This window comes from Nannospalax galili, unplaced genomic scaffold, assembly GCF_000622305.1.
Source record: "Nannospalax galili isolate Female #2095 unplaced genomic scaffold, S.galili_v1.0 scaffold596, whole genome shotgun sequence".
NCBI classification, from domain to species: Eukaryota; Metazoa; Chordata; class Mammalia; order Rodentia; family Spalacidae; genus Nannospalax; species Nannospalax galili.
In genome coordinates, this window is record NW_008340140.1 from 4,276,482 (window position 1) to 4,292,827 (window position 16,346).

Genomic DNA, 16,346 nt, shown 5'->3' on the forward strand with positions numbered 1-16,346 from the left:
ACCCTCCTGATCCAGTCACTTTTCAAGAGGCCAGCAGTTGACAGTGGAGCCTTTACCATGGGAGACTTTAGGGCATTACAGACATAGAGACAACAAAGCCTATAACACAACTAGTGGTCTGTGTGATTGTGCTGTCGCCATAAAGGGCAGGAAATCACTTTTCACAAGGGTCAGGGAGACAACTGACTGCCTTTGGCCTTCACATGTGGCCCTGAGTCTGGAAGCGTCAGTCTTGTGCTCAGAGACCTTGTCTTTACAGTCAGGAACTTCCAAAGCCTGCAGGTGAATTGGAGGATGCTTGTTTGCACTATAAAGAGGCCTATCTCTGCTACCTAAACAGACCCTCCTCCAGCAGCACTCAGTGCTGGGTGTGGAGATATAGAGGGAAGAAAGGGGGCAGCTAGGCCTTGTATGGGGTTATTTCTCTTGTCAACTAAAAAACGTGCCTTTATGGTCTCTCATGAAGATACTCAGATAGATAGATAGATAGATAGATAGATAGATAGATAGATAGATAGATAGATAGATAGATAGATAGATAGATAGATGATAGATAGATAGATAGATAGATAGATAGATAGATAGATAGATAGATAGATAGATAGATAGATCTCATGTATCCCAGGCTGGCTTTGAATTCTATATGTGGCCAAGAACGGTCTTGAATTCCTGATCTTCCTGCCTCCACCTCCTGAGTGCTGAGGTTACAGCCATGAGCCACCACACTCACTTTCTGTGGTGGCTAGGGCTTCATGCCTGCTAGACAAGCATGTTGCCAACTGAGCTATGACCCCAGTCCAAGCAGTTTCTTTTTTATTTAATTTTATTTATTTATTTGTGTGTGTGTGTGTGTGTGCACGCACACATGTAAAAATCAGAGGACAACTTTGTGGGTTGATTCTCCCCTTCCACCACGGGTTCTGGGGATGGAACTCAGGTCACCAGGCTTACACTTTTGAAAACCCCTGAGTCATCTCAGCAACCACCAGCTAGTCTCTTTTTATTTTAATTTATTTTTTCTTTTTTTTTTCAAAGCTGAGGTCCAAACCCAGGGCCTTGTGTTTGCTAGGCAAGCACTCTGCCACTGAGCTAAATCCCCAGCCCCTATTTTTTCCTCTTTTTACATGGGAATGTGGACAAAGAAGGCCACTTTGGAAAAGAGTGTTGTATTTCTAGGAAAGTTAAGTGAGACCCTATGTCATGACCCAGCTGCACCGATGGGGCACCCCCAACTGTTCTGTACATTAGAACCACCCGGAGACCTTGTTACAATTCAGGTTCTGACCTTGGCACATTCAGGGGAGCTTGTTCAGTGAAGATTCTAGATAGAGACGCTGATACACATGGACCAGGAAACTTTTGCAAGAATGTTGGGTCTACATTGCTCATAATTACCAAGATCTCCCTTTGGCAGGGAAAAAACCAGTATGCTGTGTTCACACAATGGATTATGAGATTATTGGGGGAATGAAAACAGATTCATGTGGTGACACGTTGAATCTCAACGACTTTCAGATGCCGGAGAAGGAAAAATACTCAAAATGGAAAAAGAGGCAAGATTGTGCAGCATATTATTTAGGTGATGAAATTTGTAAATAATACTTACCCTGCCCCCTCCCCAAATTAGAGGTGATGGAAGACGGTAGGAGAAGGGAGAAGCTGATGGGGGAGCCGTGAGGAGTTCCTTTGGATCCTGAATGTTCCACACCTGGTGTTTTGTTTTACCCCTTATGTTATTTTTTCAAAATTTATTATTAATTTTTATTTACTTATTGTGTATAGGGTGGGGACGAGCATACCACAGCCAAAGAGTGAAGGTCAGGGAAAGCTTTCAAGAGTCGGTTCTCTCCTTCCACTACTTGAGTCCCAGGGATCAAACTCACATCGTAAGGCTTAGCAGCAAGCACCTGTACCTGCTGAGCCATCTCACAGGCCCCACGAGTATCTTTTTACACACTCTTACTTATAGATCGAATTTTATTGTTTAAAGTTTTTATAAACTTAGAAGTTTGTGCAAAGATATTTAGCAAGATGTTAGTCATCGACCTCAACTTCACTGAACATTTTCTTCTGTCCCAGGCCCCAGAGACAGCTGATAGTCCAGGTTCTCAGGACTCTTCTGAGTCACAAGTTCGTATCTCTAAGGGTGTGTGTATGTTTGCATGTGTGTGTGTGTGTGTGTGTGTGTGTGTATGCAGTTATCTAGCAGCATCCTGCATCTGCTTCCTGTCCTTTGGATGTTAACTCCATCTATCTATTTTCCCTATGAGTGAACACAAAAATACACTATTTTTGTGGTTCAATAGAGTTTATTCCATGCTATAAAAGTAAACTTACTTAACTTTAATTATTATTTTCTAATTATAAAGCAATAGGTGATGCATTCTTTATTACTTTATTTATTTTATTTATTTATTTATTTTGACAGAATGTCTGTGCTATATGGCATTTATGTGACAGTCAGAGAACAACTTTTGGAAGTTGGTTTTCTCTTTACACTGTGCGTCCAAGTGATCAAACTCAGGTTGTCAGGCTTAATAACAACTGCCTTTACCTGCTGATACATCTTACTGGCCAGTGGATACATTTTTTTTTTTTTCTGAGACAGGGTCTCCCTGTAGCCCCAACTGGCCTGGAACTGGCTATGTAGACCAAGCTGGCCTCTATCTCACAGAGATCCACCTGCCTCTGCCTTCCAGTGCTGATACTAAAGGCATGCACTACCACATCTGGCTCCAGTGAAAACAATCTTAAGAAAAATATTAGTAAGAAATCCAGAGATGGTAGCACACGCCTTTAATTCCAGCACTTGGAAGGTAGAGGCGAGAGGATCAGGAGTTCAAGGCAAGCCTCAGCTATAGAGTCAGTTTGAAGCTAGCCTGGGCTACCTGACACCCTGTCATATATATATATATATATATATATCCCAAGGTATATATACACATACATGAAGATTTTAGGTTTTCCAGTCTTCATAGTCCCCAAACAACTGCCTTATTAAGATGTAGCCATGGGGTATAGCTGGGGGTACAGCTCAAGTTAGAGTGCTTGTTTGCCGCATATGTTTGAGGCCCTGGGTTCAGTACCCAGCACCACATATTAAAAGTTGTAGGCAGTGGGTATTCTCCCCCTCTTCCCATCCCTTTCCCTCTGAATTTACATGCATACATCGTTTACCATTGAAGACATTATGGATTATTTATTTATTGGTGTTGGGGATTGCACCTCGTGACAAGTGTGAACTCAACCACTGAGCCCTGTACCCTTTGAGCACGTGTAGAATTTGCTTTTATTTTTTTCTTTAATGCAACATATCCTGGAACCCGAGCCATGTTTGCATTCATAAATCTGACTTCTGGCTTTCTTACATTTTAATTTGCTTTGTGTGTGAGTATGTGTGGGCATGCACATGCCATGTGCATGTGTGGAGGGTAGAGGACAACTTTCAGGAGTTGATTCTCTCCTTCTATCATGTGGCTCCCAGGGACTTAACACAGGTGGGCGGTCACCTGGTAGCAGGTGCCTTTGCCCCGTTCCATCCCCTCTCCCCGCCCCCACGCCATTTCTCCTGGATCATGTTTTTGGTCTTTTGCCTGATTCCCCATGTTACAGCTAGGCCTCGGGGTAAATTCTGTTCCTCTGTTGTTGGACTTTCAGGTCATTTCTCAACCTGTATTTAGTTTTCTGTGACAGTGATATTACAGCAAGCATCCTTGTGCAGTCCCCTGTGTGTGCACATGCAAAAGTCTCTCTAGGGATTAAATGGAAAACAGAATTTATATGTCATTGAAGGGACATATAAATTCTTATCGTATCCCCCTGCCTGTTTGGAGGAGAGAAATGTAAAGTTGACATCTGCCCCAAGCTGGTAATACCACAACCCAAAGAAAGACTCATTCGAGATTAGCTAAAGAATACAAAGAGTTTACTAAGGACTGCTGCGGAGTGGTGGGTGAGTACAGGCAGTGTGTCTTCCGTTGTCGTGTCTTCTCTTGTCACCACCCCGCCAACCTGCACCCCCAACAAGTACCTGTTTACACGGCTTACGTCTACAGCAAAATTGATGCAAATGTGGGACTGGAGAGGTGGCTCAGTAGTTAAGAGCACTGGCTGCTCTGCAGAGGACCCAGGTTCGATTCCCAGCACCCACATGGTGGCTAACAACTGTCCATAACTCCAGTTCCAGGGGATCAGACGCCCTCTTCTGGCATCTTCAGATTTTGCATGTCACCAGTACACTTACATACATGCATGCAAAACACTCATGCACATAAAATAAAAATTAATTAATTAAAATTTTTTTTCTTGGTCTTTTTGAGACAGGGTCTCCCTGTAGCCTCAGTTGTCCTGGAACTCACTATGTGGACCAGGCTGGCCTTGAACTCACAGAGATCCTCCTGCCTCTGCCTCCCGAGTGCTGGGATTAAAGGCATGTGCCACCATGCCTGGCCTTAATTAATTAAAATTTTAAAAAATTGATGCAAATGTGAGTTTGGACGAGCACCTGGTATTACAGCAGCAGAAGCAACTATAGGCTCAGACAGCATAAGGCCCAGACAGAAGCAGATACTGGGAAAGCTAGATATTTATGTGTGATCCATCCTTGCCTTCCTGCAGTTCCACTGGCCTCAGCAAACACTGTCTGATCATGGTAAGAATGGCTTGCTTAGCTTCAATCTGAAACACAGAACAGTTAAATGACAGTTTGCTGCAAGATAGAGTTACTGGCCTCTGCAGGTACTACATTCACAGGGCACTTACATACATGTAGGTAAAAACTCAAACACATAAATAAAAGTAATAAATAAAGCCAGGTGTGGTGGCACATGCCTTTAATCTCAGCACTCTGGAGGCAGAGGCAGGTTGATCTCTGTGAGACTGAGGCCAGCCTAGTTTACATAGTGAATTCCAGGCCAACTGGAGCTACAGGGAGACCCTGTCTCAAACCAACCAACCAACAAACAAACAAATAAAACCATCATTAATTCCCATGTCATGCAAAGTCCATGGAGGCCAGAAAAAGGTGCCAGATCCCCTGGAACTGGGGTTACAGACAATTAGCCACCTTGTGGGTTCTGGAAATGAAACCCAGGTCCTCTGCAAGAGCAGCAATGTTATTAATGCTAAGCCATCTCTCCAGCCCTGATCATTTTTTTTTATTTGTTTTGTTGTGTATGTGTGTGGTGGTAGGGGGAGTAGATGGGGGGGCACACATAGAGGCTAGCAAGGAGAGGACTTTGTGTGTCCTGCTCTGCCACTATCTATCTTACTCTCTTGAGACAAGGTCTCTCACTGAACCTGGAGCTAGGCTGGCAGCCAGCAAACCCAAGTGATCATCCTATTTCCACAGGATTTGAACTCAGATCCTCATGTCTGAGCAGCAAGCACTCTTACCCACTGAGCCATCTCGTCAGCCCCCTCGTGGTCGTTTTTATCTTCATTCTCTCATCATTAGTGAACTTGAATACCTTTTGTTTGTTGTCCAGAATCCACACTGAACAAGTTCCCTGGGGTGATTCTCCCACCCAAGGACATATGAGAGACGCTGAGGTCAGAAGCCGCTTTTTAACAAGGTGATCTGTCTACATGTTAAACCCAGACATGCCAGAACTGAGAATCTGCATTTTTACAAGGCCCTGGTGTGGTACTCATGCACAGAGGCCCAAGCTGTGCTTGTACCAAGCCTGGGTCATGCTCAGCATGGGTGTATGTTTAATCTTTTCTGTTCAGACAAGTGAAAAACAGTATTTCAGTTAAACTTGCGTTTCATTCACTATGAATAAGCCTGAATGGATTTTTGTTTTGTTTTCTTGTTTTGTTTTGTTTTTTTCCAGTTTTTCTGGGAACGTTCTAGTCATCACATCCCTTTGCTGTGCTTTAAACAAGTGGCTTTCCTTTGGCCTCTAGGCTGCTGTCCTCCCCAGGCATGCCCTCTCCCCAGACCTTCCCATGGCTGACTAGGACGCTTGTAATTTTTAGCTCAAAGGTCACACTTGCCAAATTCAGATCCCTCCCATCACTACTTACTCTTTTATAAGATATATTTTATTTATGTGTGTGTGTGTGTGTGTGTGTGTGTGTGTGTGTGGTGGGTGTGTGTGCATGTGTACCATGTGTGCAGGTGCCCACGGAGACCACAAGAAGGTGTTGGATCCCCTGGAACTGGAGTTACAGGCGATTGTGAGCTGCACTGTGGGTGCTGGAAACTGAACTCAGATCCTCTGCAAAAGCAGATCTTAAGCCCTGAGCCAGTTCCATATTGTTACTTTTGATCACGCCACTTCAAGATATTTTGTTGTTTGTGTTTGTATTTTCAAGGTTCCACACCTTGAGTAAGCACTCTTCCTCTGATCTCTTTCCACTGCCCACCTCCTGTTTGTTTGATTCCAGCCCTGGCAAGGTCTGCAGTTTGCCTGTAGATTCATTGGTTGCTGTTCTGACTGCCTGCCAACTAGGCCTGGTCTCTCTTGGGCATCCCTCCATCTCTAGCACTCAGAAGACAGCAGGGCAGTGGTGTGAGCTGAAAATATGCTATCAGATGAACAAATAAATCGGGTTTTGGCAGACTGCTGGACAGACAGATGCTTCACTGTTGAATCAGGGTTGACAGTGACAGTGATGAAAAAGGGTCAGTCAGGGTCTCAGGGGAACTGGACCCAGGCAGGGTGCTCACACCCAGCACCTAGAGCCCAGGACAAGCCCAAACAATGTTATCCTGTACTGTGTACACGGGTGCATGCATGCGCATGTGCCTGAGTGTATGATGTGTACATGCATTTTGTATGACATGTGTATAATGTATGATGTGTGTATTCTCATGTATATGAGATAAATGTATGTGTATGTCTGCATATATGTAATGTGTGCATGTAGCTGTGTGTGCATATGTGTATGTACATGTGTGTCTGTGCATATGTGTCATGTGCATATGTATATGTGTGCATATGTGTGTAGGTGTGTGCATATGTGTATGTGTGTTTATGTATATATGTGTGTACAGGTAGGTGTAGGTGTGCGTGCATGTAGATGTGTGTAAAAGTGTACATATGTGTATGTGTGTGCATGTAAGTATATGTGTGTGCCTATAGATGTGTGCCTATGTATATGTATGTACACATATGTATGTGTGTGAATGTGCAAGTGTGTATATGGGCATATATGCATGTGTATGTGTGTATATTTGTATGTGTATAGATGTATAAGTGTATTTGTGTGCATATGCATATGTGAATATTTGTACGAGTGTACTGTGTGCACATGTGTGTGTGCGTGTGTGTATGTGTGTGCATGTTGGTATGTGTACACATGCTCATTACTGGACAGTGAACCCTAGGCCTTGCCCATGCTAGGCAAGCACTGTACCGCTGAGCTGTGTGGCCAGTTTTGGTTTTACTTTTTATTTAGAAATGAAGTCTCACTAGGTTGCCCAAGGCCAGCCTTGCATTCAGTCTGTGGCCCAGGCAGGACTTGAGCTGTGCTGGGGTAGGTGGGGTGACAGGTCTGCACCCCAGGTCCTGCCTGACATGTACTGCTCTCTTCTTCCTCCTCCCCCCGCCACCTCCTCCTCCTCCTCCTCCTCCTCTTCTTCTTCTTCTTCTTCCTCTTCTTCATCTTTTGGTCTTTTTGAGACAGGGTCTCCCTGTAGCCCCAGCTGTCCTGGAACTCACTGTGTAGACCAGGCTGGCCTTGAACTCACAGAGATCCTCCTGCCTCTGCCTCCCAAGTGCTGGGACTACAGGCATGCACCACCATACCTGGCTGTATCTTCTTCTTTTTAAAGGTGTCTATATTTTCTATTAAGTATGTGAGCCACCCGACATGGGTGCCAGGAGCTCCAGTGTCTGCTAGAGAAGCAGTTCTTAACTGCTAAGCCATCTTTCTACACTCCGTTTTCTGTTTTTAAATTTTTATTACATTTGTATTTATTTATTTTGTGTGTGGGTATGGTATGGGATATGCATGTCACAATGCATACATGGAGGTCAGAGGACAACTTGTGGGAGTCCGTTCTCTCCTACCATGTGGATCCTGGGGACCAAACTCAGGTCTGTAGCTTTGGTGGCAAACACCTTTACCCCTTGAGCCATCACACTGGCCCCCTACTTCTTTCTTTTTTTGATGATGAGTTTTTTTTACTTTATGTGTATGAGGGTATTGCCTATAAGTGTGTAAGTGGACCCGTATCATGTAATGCCTGAGGAGGTCAGAAGGGTGTCAGATCTCCTGAAACTGGAGTTACAAATGGTTGTTAGCCACCATATGGGTGCTGGGAATCGAACCTGGGTCCTCTGGAAGAGCAGCCAGTGCTCTTAACTGCTGAGCCATCTCTCCAGCCCCATTCTTTCTTTGAAAGAAAGCTGCCAGACATGGTGGTAGACTTTTGTCATTCGAGTACTCAGGAGGTAAAGGCAGGAAGATGAGAGTTTAAGGCCAGCCTGGGTTCCTATGTAGCAAGACCCTGTCTCAAAAGAACATGAACATGGCTTATTAGATGCATGGATTGAAGCTGGTGTGAAAACACGGGAGTTCTGCAGCTCAGGAAAGCAAAGTCACTCCTTGCTTGTTTGTTTAAAATTTATTTCCACGTAAAACAGAGTATCTTGCCTAGTTAAGTGGAATGACCAATTATAGCCGAGTGTTAACTATTATTATAGGTAACTACAACACTTACCCTATCATTATAAATAATTATTAATACTTAGAATACCTCCGTGGTAACTAGCAGGCATCGTTCTGTGCTCGCTACGTACGTAAACTGGCCTGGCTCATCATAACCTCCCTGTGTTAGCATTGTCATTGCATTGAGGAGAAACAGACAGCAGCTTTCAAAAGATCACACAGGGCTACAGAGATGACTTGGTGGGTAAGAATACTTGCTCTGCAAGCATGAGGCTCTGAGTTCGAATCCTCAGCCTCCATATAAAAAGCTGGCATGACTGCATACATGTGCCTGTAACTCTAGCTCTGGTGGGGGCGGGGGTGGGGGAAGACAAGTGGATCCTGGAAGCTTGCTGGCCAGTCAGCCTAGCCAAAGTGGCAAGCTTCCAGCTCAGTGAGAGACCCTATCACAAGGCAGTAAGGCAGAGAGTAGTGGAGGAAGACTCCCAATATCCTACTCTGACTCCATGTGCTGATGCACAGGCATGCACCAAACACACATACACATACCACACACACACACACCACATACACACACACACACATACACACACACACACAAACACAGTGCTAGGGGATGTACGCAAGACTTTACACATGTTAAGTGCACACTCTACCTACCACTGAGCAACACCCCCAGCCCCAAACATGCTGCAGGGCTGCAGCACAGACAAATACCTATTTGTGCTGTTTCTGGGTCTTACATTACAGTTCCCTAGAATCTTTTTGGTTTTGTTTTGTTTTCGTTTGGTTTGATTTGGTTTGGGGTTTTCTGACACAGGATCTCATGTAGCCCAGACTGGGCTCCAACTTACTACATAACTGAGGGTGACCTTAAACTCCTAATCCTCCTGTATCTACCTCCCTAGTGCTGAGATTACAGGCATGCACCACAAGGTCCACTTTATGTAGTGCTGGGGATCGAACCCAGGGCTTCATGTATGATAGGCAAGCACTCTACCCACTGAGCCACATCTACAGCCCTCCCTGGAATATTTTTTTTAAGATTTATTTTTATTTTTTAATTATGTGTATGAGTGTGTATCTATGGGGGATTATGTGCACAAGAGTGTTGTGTCACAGAGACCAGAGGAGGGTGTGGGATTACCTGGAGCTGAAGTTATGGTCTTTTGTGAGCTGCCCAACACGGGTACTAAGACCACCAAACTCAGGTCCTCTGAAAGAGCAGTACATGCTTTTGAGCACTGAGTCCTCTTCCCAGTAACCCTACCCCTCTGGAATCTTTATAACACTTTGTAAAATGACTCACAGAGGGACCAGGAAAGTCTTCATAATTCAGAGGTATCCTGCTTATCTCTGGGCAAAATACATGGGTTTTGAAAATCCAAAGATTCTCACCATTTTATTTTTACCAACTTATCATTCAAGTGAAGGATGTGGGCTACCTGACAACCTTTCGGTGACAGATCTCTGGAGAATGAGGAAGTAACTGTTTTGAACCGAAACAGTCCAGGAGTGCTTGCCAATGCAGGTCTGGCCTGTGTCACATGACACTGCTGCTGGAAGCAAGCAAACGTCACCTTTAAGAACCTCTCCATGCATGTTGGAACTCAGAGAAGAATTCTCTAGTCTGTTTAAACATCATCTCCAAAAGGTAAACTTCTAGGGGTTGACAGTACGGTTCCTCTTCAGCTGAATTTGCAAAAGCTCCAGGTTGATTATCAGGAAGGATAAAAACTTATCAACTGGGGACTGGGAAGATGGCTCAGTGGGAAAGAACACTTGCTGTTCAAGCATGAGGACCTGAGTTCAGATCCCAGCACCCAGGTAAAATGCCCGGTATGGCTGTGCACCAGCCTATAACTCCAGCACTGTGAGGGGTGGAGACAGGAGGATCACTGGGGCTTGCTGGCTGCTAGCCTAGCCCAGGTTCACCCATGTCAAGGGAGCAAGAGAGAGAGAGTGAACAAGCAAGACACACAATGTCCTTCTCTGGCTTCCACATACACATGCAACCCCCTCCCACATGTCCATAGATACCACACACACACACACACACACACACACACACAGGAACAGATATCTCCCCCCACACACATACATACATACAGGAACAGATACCCCCCCCACAGGAACAGATACCCCCCACACACACACATACACACACGCACGCACGCACACACTCTACGCATATATACACCACTCATATACATATACCCCAAATACTTTGGTTTTGTGTGTGTATGGTTGGGGGGGTTGTTTTGTTTTGTTTTGTTTTGTTTTTGAGACAGGATCCCCCTGTAGCCCCAGCTGGCCTGGATCTGGCTATGTAGATCAGACTGGCCTCAAGCTCACAGAGATCTGCCTGCCTCCTGAGTGCTGGGATTAAAGGCATGCACCACCTCACCTAGATATACCCAAAATATTTCTCAGCTGGATTTAAACAAAAAAAAAATCATTGATGTGTATAATTGACAAATGAGGGTGAAAGGAAACAACCGTGGTCTATTGAGCATGTCCTGTAGTTTATATTTTCTCAATTTGTCAATTTGTCAATTATGAGCCTGGAAATCAAGTCATTAAACTTGGTAATAAGCTTAATAGTAAAACAGGAATAAATTTAGGACTAGAGCTTTAACTGGGGGTGGTAGCACAAGCCTATAATCTCAGCACTCTGGAGGCTGAAACAGGAGGATGGCTGCATGTTCAAAGACAGCCTGGGCTACATAGGAAGAACCTGTGAGAGAGAAGAGGGAATGGGAGGGGAGGGCAGGGAAGGGGAGAGGAGAAGAGGGGAGGGAGAGGGGAGAAAAGAAGGAAAGAGAAAGGAAGGCAGGCAAGCTAGAAGTTTAAATACTTTGCAAAGTAATATAACAATCCTTTCCAAAAGAAAATTAGTCAGTTCTTTCCCTTATATTGGTGGAAAACAGAATTTTCACTTTATTTTTGTTGAAATCAAATGTGCAGGGAAAGTGTAGATTAGGTCAGCAATAAGCTCCATGTTCATCAGTGTGGCTCACAGAATTAAGACACTTGGTGACTCTGAGTGTGCGGACAGATGTCAGTCACACAGTCTCTTCTGCCTTGTCGGTAAGAATGTAGATGATGAATCGCTTCTGCCTTCTCCTCTAGCATCCTAATGTCTTTGTGTTCAAATGGTTCACAACAGCACAACTGCCCAGAAGAGCAGAGGAATAAACCAAAGTATTCACACAATGGATTATTACACATAATGTACAGTGATAGCACATTGAAAGATCTTAGCAAATAATGTTCAATAGGCTGAAAGGGATTCTTGGGCCAGCACCATGGCTCAGCAGGTAAAGGGTTTGCCACCAAGCCTGGCAATCTGAGTTGGATCCTCAAACTCATGTGGTGGAAGGAAAGAACTAACTCCCTCAAGTTGTTATCTGACCTCCACACATTTATTTGTCTTAGCAAGGTCAAGACACACAGACACACAGACACACACACTAAATAAAAATAAATAATTTAAGGGATTTCTGGAAGTTATTTGTTTATTTTAATTAACTAATTTACTTGAAACAGGACATCACTCTGTAGCCAAGCTGGCCAGGAACACACCTATGTAGCCCATTACAGCCTCAAACTCATGGTGACCCACCTGTCTTAAGCCTTCTGGGATTACAGTCATGAGCTACCATGTTCAGCCAATTGCATACCATCTTAATGAAGGTCTTTATGGTGTTTCATTTTCCCATATATTTGGACTGCATATAGATGTAATAAGTCTTGCTAATGAGCAAAGGCAAAGGAATGAATTGTGTAGAATTCAGCTTCATAGTTATTAAAGAAGGGGATGGAGACCAGACAGAGGTGCAGGTTGAAGTTAAGGGGCTAGGTTAAGGCACAGCCAGGATTTCCCTGGCCCTTACTATATCATACTAAGCCAAGGATCAAGCAACCAACAGATTGGACCAGCAACAGAGCAGCAGTATGTGCCAGGTACTAAAGATTGAGTGCTCCAACAGTGTGTACCTGACGTGACACTACATACACAGATAAATGCACATGCTCCCAGGATGATAAAGGAATATCTATCAAATGTTACCCACTCTCTACCCTCAGTGCACAACTCTTTCAGGGTCCCCAGAAGGAATCTATGTCCCCAGCTTCTCCAAGACCCCAAGACAGTCTCAGGAGACACAATAAACAAAAGCATGTATGTGTTTTAAAATCTTTCTGTATACAGGACAGTGAGATGGCTCAGCCAGTAAAAGCACTTCCTGACAAGCCTGACAGCCTGAGAACCCGACCAGGACCCACATGGTGGAAGGATGGGAAGAGTCCCTGAAAGTTGTCCCATGACCTACACACATGCAGACAATCAATGTAAAAATGTTTTAAATTTTTCTGCGTAAGTATAGCTGCATACATATGCCAAAGAAAACTAAAACTTGGGTTCTTCTTTTGAGTTGTGTCTCAAAAGTCAAATTTAGAGTGACTTTACCCAGCACTATCCTAACACCCCAACTGGATTCACAACTCAAAACCCAAAGGGGAGTTTGAGGGAAACTCTCAGCTTGTGATCAAGCGTAAATACACACTCCTTAAGACCATGCCTCAGCCCTCTGAACCAACAAAAATATCTTTCTCAGATTTGTCACACCTGCATGGATTTTAATATCCAGAACCCCAGGACCCTGCCCCATGACTCTGCCGCTGAGCCTGGTTGGGTCTTTTTGAACCACAGTTCCCACGTGATTCTCATGTTTGGGCAGGCATGGGGCACAGCCTTGTTTTAAGTAACTCCCCAATTTGAAGAAAGTAAACACCTGGGGGGACGTAGGTGGCTTTCCTGATTCCTGTTGGATGTCGTTATGAGGGTGCAAGGAGGGGGTCCCCCTCGGGGATCCGCAATGTCCCAACTAGTCTGAGCAAGAAAGCCAATTAGCCTAAAGCCCCAGGGACCACACCCCAGTCACCCACTAGGCAGTGCCTCCTCCCTCACTGGCCCCAAAGGCCTCTCCTGTGTGGTCCAAGAGACTATGGTGTCCCAGGCAAGTTCACAGGGCGGAGTGAAAAAAGTGCACCTTACAGGCCTTGACTCCTGAACCCAGAACTTTAAGAATCTATGTTTTTAATGTTCTATTAATTTGGTGTGTGTGTGTGTGTGTGTGTGTGTGTGTGTGTGTGTGTGTGTGTGGCTCAGAGAACTTGCAGGAATTGGTTCTCTCCTTCCACCTTGTAGGATCGGGTATTAGAACTCGGGTCCTCAGGCTTGGCAGCAAGCACCATCTCACCAACCCAGAATCTACTTTAAAATAATAATAGTAATAATAATAATAATAATAATAATAATAATAATAATAATAAACCGACTCCTGCAGGAACAAGAGTTCACCCTGCAAGCTTGAGACTTGAGACGCTCTAGTCTCCATTAAATTGTATATTCGACCCAGCACTCAGGAAGCAGAGGCAGGCGGATCTCTGTGAGTTCAAGGCCAGCCTGGTCTACATAGTGAGTTCCAGGACAGCTGGGCTACAGGGAGACCCTGCCTAAAAAAAAAAAAAAAAAAAAAAAAAAGGTATATTCGAATCTGCAGGCGACACGGAGAACCTCGAGCTGAGGTCATTTTTTTTCCTCTCTACCTTTGCCTGCGCATCAGAAAATCCCAGGGAGCTTTTGTGAAGAACGTACCAAACCCGGGTCCCAGTCCGGACCAATTAAGTGGAAATCTAAAAAGCACAGCAGCCCACGCTGCAGCGACCACTGCCTCACGTGGGAGCTCGTTAGAAATACAGACGCTCGCGCCCCACCCCAGACCCACCTAGGCAGAATCTGCATTTAACGAGCTCCCCAGCGACTCCGGAGCGCATTAAAGTTGGAAGAGAGCTGGTGCTTCTGCAATTTTAATGATCTCGTTAAAATGCAGACAGGGTTTCTCTGACTTGAACGTGCATGCGGATCACCTGGGGAGCTCGTTAAAATGCAGATTCTGGTGCGCCCCGGCCGGGGTGGAGCCCCAGCTCCGGCGTGGGTGACGGGTTCCTGGGCGGTGGCACTGCGCGGAGTCCCCGGGACCCCCGAGGTCCTGGCTCCCCGCCAAGCCGCCGTCAGAACACTTGATAAATGGTCCTGCTGGGCGGCAAGCTCCGGGGCCGGGACATGCGCGATCCGGCCGTTGAGGGGGGGGATCCAAGTCCGGAAATGGGCGTTGAGAAGTAGGCCACTCGGGGACCCGCCAGGAGCCGCGGCTTCGCGCCATGTCGCGGCGCAAGCAGGCCAAACCGCAGCACCTGGGACCCGAGGAGCCGCAGCCCACGCGCGCCGGGATCCGCCCGGTGGTCGGGGAGCCGAGTGAGTAGCGCTGCGGAAGCCGGGCCTGGGGACCCCGAACCCGCGTGGGTGGCAGATCTGGGCAGGGGACCGTGAACTAGCTCAGGAAGCTTCCCACTGAGGTCCTGGGATCCGGGGACAGTGGATCCGATGTCCCCTCTCTAGACCCTCCTAGGTGTCAGGTCTGGGTAGAGCGTGGAATGCCACGCGGAGCTTCCACTCCCGGGGGCTATTTCTCCAATATCCCCAGTTGTTCTGATGTTTCCCCATCCCCGTCCCGGGACCCGCGTGAGTGTCATGTTTGGGTAGAACACGTGGAATGCCATGCGGAGCTTCCACTCCGGTCCTGGGACCGGGGGACAGTTGCTTGGATGTCCCTTTCCCCAGCCCCATAGGTGTCAGATCCGGACAGGACAGGTAGAACCATGCGCCAAGCTTCCACCTCCAGCCCAGAGACCCAGACTTCGCCCCAGCCTTGGTCAGTTACACTTGTGTCATTAACTCCCTCGCGTGTGCTCCAGCCACTCCTCTCCAGTGCTGAGGACTGCAGGTTCGCGTCCCAGACACGCGGGAGAGATGCTCAGAGACACCCCACCTCGGAGCCCCTGGTCTCCCACCTCCCGCCCGGCTTAGGGTACGCACCGGACAGGAGAGCACTCAGGTCCCTGTGCCCTTGCGAGCGATACCGGATACCCGACTTTCTACCCGGCAGGGACGCAGCTGGGACAAGATCTAGTTCTGGAGCCCAAGGTCCATCCAGGAGGGGAGCACCCAAACTCACCATGGCGGGGGGCGTGGTAATGAGGAGAAGGAGCTTTGGGGCCGGGGTTGGGGGACTCACATGTGTTGTCCACCTGCCCAAGAGGGGACCTTCTAGGGGCCCTGAAGGCTGTGTGAAGGAGCGACTGATAGGTGGGCTCAGTATTGGCTAGCAGAGGGGAACCGTTCGCACACAGCTGGGAAGGAGAGAGGTTGGAGCCGGCAGAGGTCAGGATGCCTCCGAGAAGAGGGGGGAGGATTGGGGGGCACCTCCCAGGCCCCAGAGAGGACCCTGCATCTTTTGCTCTGAGTGGCCTGGAGCCAGGGAGGATGAGGAGGGGAGGGGGTGACACGGACCCAGAAAACTCACCCAGGCTGCTTCTTGGATACTGGCTGAATTGGGTTGGGCTGTGGCAAGAAGACACCTCTGGTACACACACACCCACACACACACACACACACACACACACACACACACACACCACACACTCTCTGTTATGGGGAACCTCTGTAGTCGCCACATTCCTCAGTCACCCTCAGGCACACAGCCCTGAGGGGTTAGGACTGCATTTCTAAGGGCTTTCCTTTTGATTTTCTTGCGCTCAGACTTTCTGCTAGTGGGTAGGGAGAGGAGTTTTGACTGGACTTTCTCTTTCTCCTCCCAGCG

At 46.6% G+C, this 16,346-nt stretch overlaps 1 protein-coding gene across 1 annotated transcript in view; it reads left to right on the plus strand.

Annotated features, from left to right (window-relative positions):
• Zfp64 (ZFP64 zinc finger protein) overlaps positions 1 to 16,346 on the plus strand; it is a 79,008-nt gene that overhangs the window by 48,571 nt on the left and 14,091 nt on the right. The window lies entirely within an intron of this gene.